The following is an 11,645-nucleotide window of genomic DNA, read 5'->3' as shown; positions in this document are numbered from 1 at the left end:
TCTCCAGTATTCTAGGTTTTTTTCACTTAAACGTCTACCAAGGCCCTGAGGACCCAGTGCTCATTCTTTCAACCCCTCATTCTTGCCTATAATTTCACATAGCTGGTGCCCAACCCCTAGGTGTGACTGTTGTGTAGCAATCTGGGCTGGGCCTTACCCACACTCATGTTCTGGCACATTTGGGGAGGCATAAGGGCAGGCCTGTGGGAAAACGGGAGTTTGTATTCTTAAACAGGGAGCTAGGCATCAACCATCCGGATGTGGGGTGTTGCACAGCCAGTCTCAGCTTCCGCCTGACTCCTTGGCCTTTGGGTGGACTCCCCTGCCACCTACCTGAGTGGCTGTGACCTCCCAGTGAGAGCTTCTCCACCTCCCCTCACCTGCCCAAACACCTGCCTTTGAACCATCAGGAAGCACTGACTCTCCGAGGCAGTGTGGGGCTGGGAAGGCGTGCGGAGAGATGGCAACTTCAAAAGTTAGTGCTGACCACAAGAATCACCCAAGAAGAAATGACCCCTGGAAGAAAGAAGTCTGCTAGGAAAGAGCCGAGTGGAATTAAATCACAAATTCAGCCCAGCCAGTTTCTTTTTCCTGTGTAGAAACAGAATGTGTCTGGCTTCATCTACGGTGTGTTTGGCTTGCATTCAGAGGTATTAAACAGAACGAGCCTACCTTCAACTCCTAGAACGCATGCACTAGAACACTGGAGCTCACCTGGGCGTGATGAGATGTTGGGCTGTAGGAGGGCCTGGAAAGGAGCGGCAGTCACAGGCTCATTTTGTTTTTTAAGATTTATTTATTTTCATTGGAAAGGCAGATGTACAGAGACGAGGAGAGACAGAGAGGAAGATTTCTGTCCGATGATTCACTCCCCAAGTGGTTGCAACGGCCGGTGTTGAGCCAATCTGAAGCCAGGAGCCAGGGACTTCTTTCTGGGTCTCCCACGTGGGTGCAGGGTCCCAATGCCTTGGGCAGTCCTCGACCGCTTTCCCAGGCCACAAGCAGGGAGCTAGATGGGAAGTGGAGCAGCTGGGATTAGAACCGGCGACCATATGGGATCCTGGTGCATTCAAGACGCGGACCTTAACCACTACGCTATCGTGCCAGGCCCCTGCAGGCTCATTCTTGGGGCATATACGCACCCAGAGCCTTCAACCTCAGGGTTCTTTGATTTTGTCCCTCCGAGGGTTGAGCTCATTTGAATTCATGGACACACATGTGCAGCTGTCCTCTGAGCCAAGGTAGGCTGCACAGTGCCACAGGACACCTGATCATAGAGGCTGGTGGGGTCTGGCCCCCACAGTCAAAGCCTGAGTCTAATTCACACAAGGTGCTGGACAAGCAGTCTCCATAGTGGAGACAAGGAACAAAACAGGTTCAGGCTCTGGAATCCTGGGGTTCTGGTGGTGTCCCTGCCGCCCACTGGTGGAATGACCCTGCATAAGTGCTTTAGCCTCCCTGTGTGCTGTGGTTCCCCTGCCCACAGTTGGTAGATACTTATAGTACCTACGCACAGAGTCACTGTGCTATTGCATTGAGATCATGCATTGAGAGCACTTGGCACAAGGTGTGCCACATTGTAAGCTCCCAATAAATTGCTAACGTTATTATCAGTACCATTGGGTGGAAAGAAAAACGCGGAGGTCAATATGTTATAAAAGACCAATCGCGGGGAAAATGGAGGGCCAAAGAGATGTCCGAGTTTGGGTTATGTAGTGCTGCATTCCCTCAGCCAGAAATGGACACCGGCTTCCTCCCTTGGCGTCTCCATGGGAGCTGATTACATAACATTGGTTCCCCTCCATCTTATTCTTGGTTCTCTCTACCCCATAATTGATATCCCACGCTGATTCCATCACGGCCAATGAGCTGTTTCATTCATTGCTCATTAATTGGTAAGAATTCATTGAACACATAAAAAAAACCAGAAAAAACAAACAAAACACACACACACACACACACACACACAAGAATTCATTGCACAGAAATTTGTGGCCTACAGAAAACCTTTTGGGAGATGTTCTATCCACCTCGTCCTTTTCTTACTTGTAATCCTCTGCAATAGTAGTACCACTTACACAATGCCCACTGACCCATGGTTGGCTACCTGCGCCCTGTGAGTGTTCCTCAAGTGCTATCCCCACAAACAGTTCTGCAAAGGGGGAAATGCCATCCCAAAGACAGCGAGGCTTTCTGAGGCTACAGAAGGGCAGGTGGGCCTAGAAAAGGAACAGTGTGGACTGAAGTGCCCAGTTCTGAGGGGTTCCTCTTCAGATGGCTCATGAATGGCACCTGGCATTCCCGCTTGCCATCCAGGTGTGCTATATCAGGCTGGGGCAGAGAAGCCCACTTTTCAATAAGGTCTGCTTTGCCATGGCAGAACCTGCTATGTGCCAGCATCTCCCAATTACACCAGAAACTGGTTGGGCCACTTGAACCTCATTGTGGAGCAGGTTGCTTCAGGAGAGTGTTTCGTCACTTGGAGGTGCTCTAACTCCCAAGCGAGGGGTGGGGTGAGAAGTGGGATAAGCTCAAATGAAATGCAGTGGGCTAAGTTTAGGATCTCCTCCCAGTGGCTAGCTTTAAGACCTGTTCTTTTTTATGTTTTTGTTTTTTTGGTTTCATATTCCCTGTCTTAGCTCAAGACAATCATCAGTTGGAAGACCCACGAGTAAAAGAGGGATGGCTACTGGGAGGGGCCCAAACCCCACAAAAGAAAGGGTTCCACTTATTAGAAAGATGCTTCTATATAGCAATTCCAGCACAACCCACCTACATTCTCAGTGAGGCACCATGCTAGGGGGATAGAAAAGTGACTAAGATACAGTTCTTAAGTTCAACATGCTTCATATTCTAAGCAGAACTGATGTTAAAATTAACATGCTAAGAGAGAAACATACATTAACCTAGGCACAATGCCAGATTCAAATGAACTGATATGACAATTCTGAGAAATGATGGATGAGTGTGTGGAAGCGGAGGTGGGGGTATGCAACTGGGAGATAGTGGGAGGCATCGAGAAGCTCTGATCAAGGATGTTGGGTCCTGAGATTAGTAAGAAGCTATGGGCCTAGCGCATGGCTTAATGGCTGAATCCTCACCTTGCAAGCGCTGAGATCCCATGTGGGTGCTGGTTCATGTCCCATTCAGCTCCTGCTCGTGGCCTGGGAAAGAAGCAGATGATGCTCTAAAGCCTTGGGACCCTGCACCCATGTGGGAGACCCAGAAGAGGCTCCTGGCTTTGGATCAGCTCTGCTCCAGCTGTTGCAGCCATTTAGGGAGTGAGCCAGAGGATAGAAGATCTTTCTCTTTGTCTCTCCTTCTATCTGTAAATCTAATTCGTCTTTCCAATAAAAATAAACAATTATTTTTAAAAAAAGAAACAATAAATAATATGACTAGGAGCCTGGAGGAAAGAATAACAGGGTGTGTTCGATAAGGTGTCCAGTTTGGCCAGGAGGTGAAGGTTCGTACAAAGTGTGTAAAAGAAGACAAAGTTAGGAAGGCAAGGAGAGAATCCAGGGCTCGGAAAGGCATCCACGGTGGTCTGAAGAGTGTAGACAGAGGTTATTGGCATGGAGGAGGGGAGGGAGTCTGAATTAGAAGAGAGGAATGAGGCATTAGAGGAAGAGACCAAGGAGCGGCTGCTTGGGTGACACTGACAACCCAGGGACAGGTCTAACCTGTCTGCAGGCCTCCCCCATTTGCATGAACAAACCCATCATGGTTGTCCCCTCCGAGGGCCTGAGGCAGAATGTGAATTGAGAAATCCAAGGCAGAGGGGGACTGGTCCATGCCTCTCCCTTCCAGGGCCCCAGGGGTGGGCGACAGCATCTGGGTGTGAGTCACCCGGGTGGGGACCCCATTTCTGCTTGAGAATATAAAGGGCAAGTTCGCCAGGCCCCGCCTCAGAGCACCCCAAACTTGACACCATGAAGATCCCAGTTCTTCCAGCTGCGGTTCTTCTCTCCCTCCTGGCGCTCCACTCTGCCCAGGGGGCTGCCCTGGGGAGTTCGGAGGTGAGCAGGTCACCTGTGGGGTTCTCAGCTATCTATTTTCCATCTGCCTGCCAGGTTCTCGGCTTCTATCCTTTCTGGATTAGTGGCTTAAATCTGTGGACAGTGGCAAGACTGCTTGTGAAGCTGGGGTCCCAAGGAAGAGTGGAGTGGGGGAGGGGAACAGAGCGCCTCTGGGAAGACATTAGGAGCAATGATGCTTGCTTTTCTGGAAGGGACAGTCAAGCATGGAGGTGGTGGCTGATGTACTGACGCCTGAGAGGAGAGGGGGCCAAAGTGGGTCATCTAGGGGCAGCTTAACCTTACCTCCTTTGTAGCCCTGAGAACAATTTCCAGGTGACCCGAAGTTCCCTGTTCTCCCGGGAGCCTAGGCCACAGCAAGGATCCTTACCACCTAGTTCCCCAGCAGGAGCAGACACAGGGGACCCCTGCAGCCCCCTCCTGCCCCGGAATGCAGGGAAGGGTGTCTAGTCTGCACTGAAAAGCCTAAGACAAGGGTTCCCGACTCAACTGCTGAGAACCCAAGCAAGTGAACAAGCAGTGGCAGTGAAGGGGGAGTTGCTGTGGGGCCTTAGCTGAAGCGGGGGCGAACCTGCCCATCAGAAGGGGGTGCACTTTACTCCACGTGACTGCTGTTACAGGCAGTAGGAAAACATAGCCCGGTATGGCCAGAGTTTTAAATCATTTGGGAGAAATTGGAAATGCGTATTATTTGTTACTAATCCAGATTGCTTAACTCAACTTCAACAATAAACACACCAACTACTCTGTGAGCCAAGGGTCAGAATCGAGCGGTGTGTGACCTCTGCTGAGGGCAGGAGTAGGGCAGTTGACGGGGAAGTGCCACCCTTGGTGGCTGGGCATTCCCAGAGCAGGCCGACCTCAATCAGCCTGGCTCCAACCTGCATGGTAATTCCCCCGCTCCAGCTTCAAGGGCCAATCATGGGTACCTTTGGAATACCCTAAGTCAATTCAACTGCAGAGCCAGACAGCTGCGCTTCCTGGGGAGGCGGCCTGTCTTGCCACCCCTTCAACCCTCTGCTCACATGGATGCGGGCTGGGGTTCCAACATCTCTATCTCACACGTGGGACTGGACTGCCATCCTGCTGTCCCTCTCCCTATGTGTCGGTGCCAGCATGCCTTACTAGAAGAGAGAGCCCCACTCCCATGGTGCGCACCAGGTAGTAGGCCAGCAGAGGAGGGCAGAGCTGTCAGAGAGGGGCAGGGCAGAGGGACCTGCCACCATCCTTGGTCTCCTATTCCTCCCCTCCTTACAGGAAGAAACCACCATCGGCAATTACGCAGCAGGAGCTCAGGTAAGTGGTAAGTTTAGTTTTCTGGTACATCCTAGTTCGAGGTTGGCCCTTCTCTGCCCTCCTCTGCAGGTGTCTTAACACCCTGTTTTTTTCTTGTGTGTGTGTGTGTGTGTGCGTCCAGGCCTTTCACACTCCATTCCTGAACATCGACAAGTTACGCACTGTAAGTACAACCCTTTGGGGGCTGCCCACTCTCCCCGTGGATGGACACACGGACCCTGGGTCTAAGCACCGGAGGAGAGAGAACTTGCGAAGCTGTCATGCCCTTTTGCAGAGGGCTGGGCTCAGCCTCGACTTTCCCAGGAACTGACTTACCTTCTGGTTCCTCTTTTTTCTCAGGCTTTTAAGACGGATGAATTCCTGAACTGGCATGCCCTGTTTGAGGTAGGAGCTGGGGTGCCTTCTCTTTGGGGTCTGCTGCCTTCCAGGGTCGTGGTAGCACGTTTTCATGTTAGAAACCACTAACAACCATTTGGTGGTTGTTGTGAAGTTTCTAGGGGTGGGGGGCCCTGCCCTGCCTGCATGCTGCTCAGTTTATTATCAAAGTCTCCCTTCTTGGCAATCACTAACTGTACTCTATTTGCTTTAGTTGCTAGCTGGGCCAAGAGATGTTTCCAGAAGGGGAACAAGTCAATATTTTACTTGAATTTCCCCATCCTTTCTAGATAAACTCTTACTCCGTGAAGAGTGAGGTCCCCAAACTTAGAAGCCAAGTCAGTGACAGAGCATGCTCCTGGAGCCTCCATCTCAGACTCTGCCCTGACTCTACTGGACCACACACAAATAGCTTTGCTCCCCAGGGCTCAGTTTCCTTACCTGTACTGTGAGAGTGAGGACAGCCCAGCCTGTCCTTTTCATTCCTTGGAGGGATTCTGTGATGACCACATGCAATCACGCCCCTGGGCAGGAAGGACAAGGCAGACTCAGGCCTCGGGAGAACTAGGCTCTCTGGACTGACAACACAGCACTCTCCTTCTCTCTTTTCCCCTTAGTCTATCAAAAGGAAACTTCCATTCCTCAACTGGGATGCCTTTCCTAAGGTAAGAGGAGGTGGGCATTGCAAGGGAAGAAGCCAAGGGTCTGGCGAGGAGGGGAGGTAGTGGAAGGAGGATGAGGTCACTTAACTTTCCACATGACCTCATGCTTCTCTCCAAAGTCAAGGCGAAACTCAGCTGCTGCCTATACAGAATGGGAACTTGGGCTATCAGCACCCCATGCCTCCTTAGGGGACTCCAGTCCCCGGAGGAGCCCTGTCTGACCTTGCCTCCTCTCCCTCCAGCTGAAAGGAATGAGGAGCGCAGCTCCGGATTCTCAGTAACCACTGCCTTCGAGACCTAGCACAGCTGAACCCCAGTGGAAGAGGAGGGGCTGGCATGGGCTCTGCTCTCACCGGATGAAAACTCTTGCCTGGCTCAACAACTCCAATAAAATGGTCTCAGTCCAAACAGCTCCTGCATCTGTCTCTGTCCTTATCCTACTGAACTCTAGAAAGGAATGGGATGCGCTCCAAGGCTGACAGGCAGAAATCTTGACTTTGGGGAGGAGAGTAAGCGGAGGGATGGGAAGAAACAGGAAGGATATACCAAGATGGCAAAAGACCCCCACGTCTTAGATTTTCAGGACTGGCTGACTTCTTGAGGAGAATGAAGCTATGCCCAAGAAATCACACTCCTTCCCTGACCTGCTAGAACCCTCCTCTGACCTGCCTTTTGAAAACTTGATTCCTTTTTAGTGACCATTTTCACACAACAGAGCTTTCTGGAATCCACGGTTCAGATGCAGGTGGAATCATGTGAGCCCATCCCAAATCCTTTCTTTTCTCTTTGTTTAATTAGGTGGGCTATCACAAAGGATCGGTGACGTGACCCTTGTCCTTCCTTAGCCCTTGCTTTTTCATCTGTGAAATGAATATGTAAATAAATGAGAACAGTAATACTTATCTTGTGGTGTTATTATGAAGGTCAAATAAGATAGGGAAAGCCACTTGCACAGGGTCAACTATTCAGAAGACACTCAACAGTTGTTTGTTCTTTCCACTGTTCCAGTGATCACATTGCTGCTACGATGACTCGGGCTCATTCATTCACCCACTCATCTAAACCCACTGATCATCCCTCCATCCATCCACTAACTACAAGGACACTGAAACATGGGACGGACCCAGCTCTGGGTTCTGCCGATGTATTCTACATAGCCTACTCCACATACTTAAAATACTGAATTAGTTGGGCTTATCTCTGGTTTCTCTTGAAAAACGAGAAAATTGCAGAGTAATGGACTCTGATTGACATAAAGAAAAGTAGTTGCTGCTTTCTTTATACAAGGCATGGCCTCCAATGCAACTAAGTGTGAATAGTCTTCTGTAGTTGGAAGTTTTATTTCTTCAAAGGGAGGGAGGGAGAGAAGGAGAGAGAGAAAGAGGGAGAGAGAGAAAGGAGAGAGAGCGAGAGAGAGATTTTCCATCTGCTGGTTCAGTCTCCAAATACTTGCATCAGCTGAGGCTGAACCAGGCCGAAGTCAGGAGCCAGGATGTCCATGCTGGTTCCCCACACAGGTGGCAGAACCCCAAGCATTTGGTCCGTTATCTTCTGTCTGCCAGCCGCTTCTTCAGGAAACTAGAGGAAGCAGAAGCAAGACTAGATCCTAGGCACTCTGATAAGGGTCGTGGGTGTCCCAAGTGGCAATTTAACCTACCACACCAGAACACCCACCCCTCTATTATCTTTGGGTCGTTATAATCAACTATGACCCGAAGCTTCATGGAGGAAGTGGACTATAAGAGAAATGAAATTGGCTCCCACATTTAAGGAACTTACAAACTGGATACAGAGGACCTGTTAATATTTATATTCTTCCTTCTGATTAAGTAACATTAAGACACACAATGGTGAGGGACATGCTGAATGAAGTGACCAACAGTGAAGAAAAAAGGGTGCCATCATCAGTTAAAACATCCATCAAAGACAGAACACTCACAGATTGGATGACAGGAAATGGAGGAGAGGAAGAAGGGGGTGAGGTCTGGATGACGTTTACTCACTCAGCAGGTTTTAGGGGAGCACTGAAGACTCCACAGAGGACGAAGGGTCATCCCATAAAGTTAAGAGCATCTCTGAGATACAACAGTCGTTTTCACAGTGTGGTCCTGGGCCGACAGCATCAATGCCACCTGGAACTTAGAAGGATCACAAATTTTGGGGTCCTATTCCAAACCTACTAAATCAGAAACTGGGGTTGAGACCCAGCAATCTGCATTTGTTTATTTGTTGTTTAATGACAGCGACAGAGGGGCAGACCCAGAGAAAAGAAAGTGAGAGAGAACGTTCCCATTTGTGCCAGCTACCCATGATGGCTGTAAATGGCCAAGACTGGTTTAGTCCATAGGCAGGAGCCAGGGACTCAATCCAGGCTCCCCAACTACTGGAGCCATCACCTTCTGCTTCCCAGGGTCTGCATTAGCAGGAAGCTGGAATGGGGGTTGTTGGAATACTTCCAACAGGATAGTTGGGACAGCAGAGGCCTGTGGTATCTTGTTGAGAAGAGGTTCCAGAAAAGAGGATGGGGAAGGCCAGAGTGCACTCTTGCCCCCAGTGAGTCCTTGGATGTGCTTTTGTGCTTCCCTGATACATGGCAGACATCTGTTCTCTAGTTAGCCAATTATCTTAGATCAAAGCAGTGCTCCTTATCAATATCTCACACCAATAGTGTTTTGACCCTGGTGCCTTGGTAGCTGTCCTAGAACTCGCTGTTTGCACACGTATGACACGAGTTGTATATCAAACCCAGTGATTGTAACCGATGTCTGAGCTGAACTATGTTTGAAGTGTTTCTTTGCTGAATGCGTGTAAACTAGTACCCTGGAAATAAACTCAGTCAGTTGCCTAAGAAAGCACTGTCCCCCCCTTTCTTTTTGGTCGCATCTCTTCTCTAGAAACCCACAGGGTAAACTTGCAGGGGTAAAATCCAGGAATTCTGGTACTGGAAGCGGATGCCTTTGACTAAATACCTGCCCAGGCGATCTGTTTTAGCAAGACCCTCTTGAGGAGTCTGACGCATTTGAGACCGAGAATCACTGAGAGAAGGAACAGCTAGAAAATGCAGGAAAGAATAACCCCCTTAGGGAAGGGAGCCCCGTTAGAGTGCACTTGAGGGGTGAGGAGGGAGATGGCATCTACCTGCAGTGTTCCATATTCTTAACACCACTGGGCTTCTCTATGAGGGTTCTGCATCCATGGATTAAATATAATACAGCTTGAAAGTATCTGGAAACAAAACTGGGTCTGTACTATTTACATACCATTTACATTGTATTAAGCATTTTAAATAATCTAGGGATGATTCAAAGTACGTGGGAGGCTGTGCACAAACGATAGGGACATACTATGCCATTGTACATAAGGGACCTGAGTGTCTGCAGATTTTGGTATCTGTAGGGAGGGCAAGGGACTGGGAACCAAACGTCCACAGACTCTGAGGGTCACTATTCATGCAACCTGTACACATTTACATGTGATATATTTCACAATCATATATTATTAAAACATGAGAAAACTTAACTTCTTAGTGCCAAAAGCACACAGGGTAAATAAACAGGGTCTAAGAAAACTGGAATCCGAAAAAAAATAAGTATAAATATACTATGTGATGGGGTCTGACATCACGGTATTGCTTGCTAAGCTTCTGCCTGTGCTGCCAGCATCCTACATGGGCCCTGGATCGAGTCCTGGCTGCTCCGCTTCTGATCCAGCTCTCTGCTAAGGCACCTGGGAAAGCAGTTGAGGATGGACCAAAGCCTTGAGACCCTGTACCTACGCAATGTGGGAGACCTGGAAGATCCTGGTTTTGGATCAGCTCACCTCCAGGTGCTGTGGTCATTTGGGCAGTGAATTAGCATGTGGAAGGTCTCTCTCTCTCATTCTCTCTGTAATCCTGCTTTTCAACCAAACAAACCGATAAATCTAAAAAAAAAAAATAACATGTGAATAAATGCTAGGTGCTTGCTGGATCAAATGAAACCAACAAAAAGGCACTGGCATGGGTCAGGCAATTCAGAAGATTCAAATTAAAAATGCAAAGCAAGAACAGGGAAACATAGTTTGAGGAAGAAGTGAAGCATTGGACATCTTCTGCTGGATGCTGTCTGAACCAGAGACACAGGCAGCTTGTGCGCCTACTACACCACAGGTGAACAGGACCTAGACTATGTGGAACAGTCGCTGAGCTATAACCAAACGCAGGAAAGTGGCAGAGAAGTATGTCACCAAGTAGCTAAAAAATAACGGAGTATGTACTGTGGAGGGACATTCCAGGCACTTTGCGGCCTGAAGAAAGTCCCTGACTGAGAGTGGTGCAGACTCCCCGGCTCTAGTCAGAAAGGCAAATTATCCAACTGGGGAAGCCTGCTGGACCACAGGAAAGCTCGCCCTGGGCATAAAGAAGCTGTCACTGTCAGTACAGTGGGGAGGGGCAGCACTCAGCCGCTGGCTCGCCCTTGCAGCAGGTGCAATACATCCAACTCTGCTCACTCCAAGATGCCAGCCTCAATGTGTAACCTCCTGCAAAATTTTGGTGGTCCACACGGTGCCCATCTCCAATGTGTGGTGCAGTAGTATTGGCACAATGTGGCCAAGAGCAAACCATACAGGAATTCTTCTTGTCTTCTCCAGGTCGGGCACTCCTTCCTCCCAGGGTTATAAAAAATCTTCGTCTTGGCCTGGGGAGACTTTACAGTTGAATGTTAATGTGAGGATAAGGGCAAGGTGGACCACCTGCAATCCAACTGCAAGGCTCCATTAGGAGAAACAATTACACTGTGTGCCAGTTAGCCAAGTTTGTAAGTAGACAGCAGGTGTCTTTCTAATATTCTGGCCCCATGTATGCATCCCTAACTGAACACCTGTTTTCCTGCTTGCCCTGAGACTCAAGCAGACTTACAGGACCTGACAAAATGGACCCCATTTTGAATTTTTGGGCTATTGCAATGTTGCCCCTTGTTGGGTCATTTTGAAGAGGACAGCTGCCTTCCATCTTCACAAATCTGCTTCATCTTTCTTGTACTTTATTCAGAGAATCTCTGTTTTCTCTGCAGTCTTTGTTCACCATGGCTATTGTAGGTTTTTCATACGATCCTTCTTTAAAAATATTTGCTATCAGATTCGTCGAGAAGACCCTAATAAGACCCTGACAGCTTAAGAATCAGTGGATAAGTCAGAATTTCCAGAACTCTGAGGGGCGAAAATGTAACTCTGCCATGGACTGGCATTTCAACTTGGAGTGTTTTCTGAATCTGACTTGTGTTATTGTGCATTATGA

Source organism: Ochotona princeps, chromosome 16 (assembly GCF_030435755.1).
Source record: "Ochotona princeps isolate mOchPri1 chromosome 16, mOchPri1.hap1, whole genome shotgun sequence".
Classification (NCBI taxonomy): Eukaryota; Metazoa; Chordata; class Mammalia; order Lagomorpha; family Ochotonidae; genus Ochotona; species Ochotona princeps.
The sequence above is the reverse complement of the archived record's forward strand: the minus strand, read 5'-3'. Positions refer to the sequence as shown.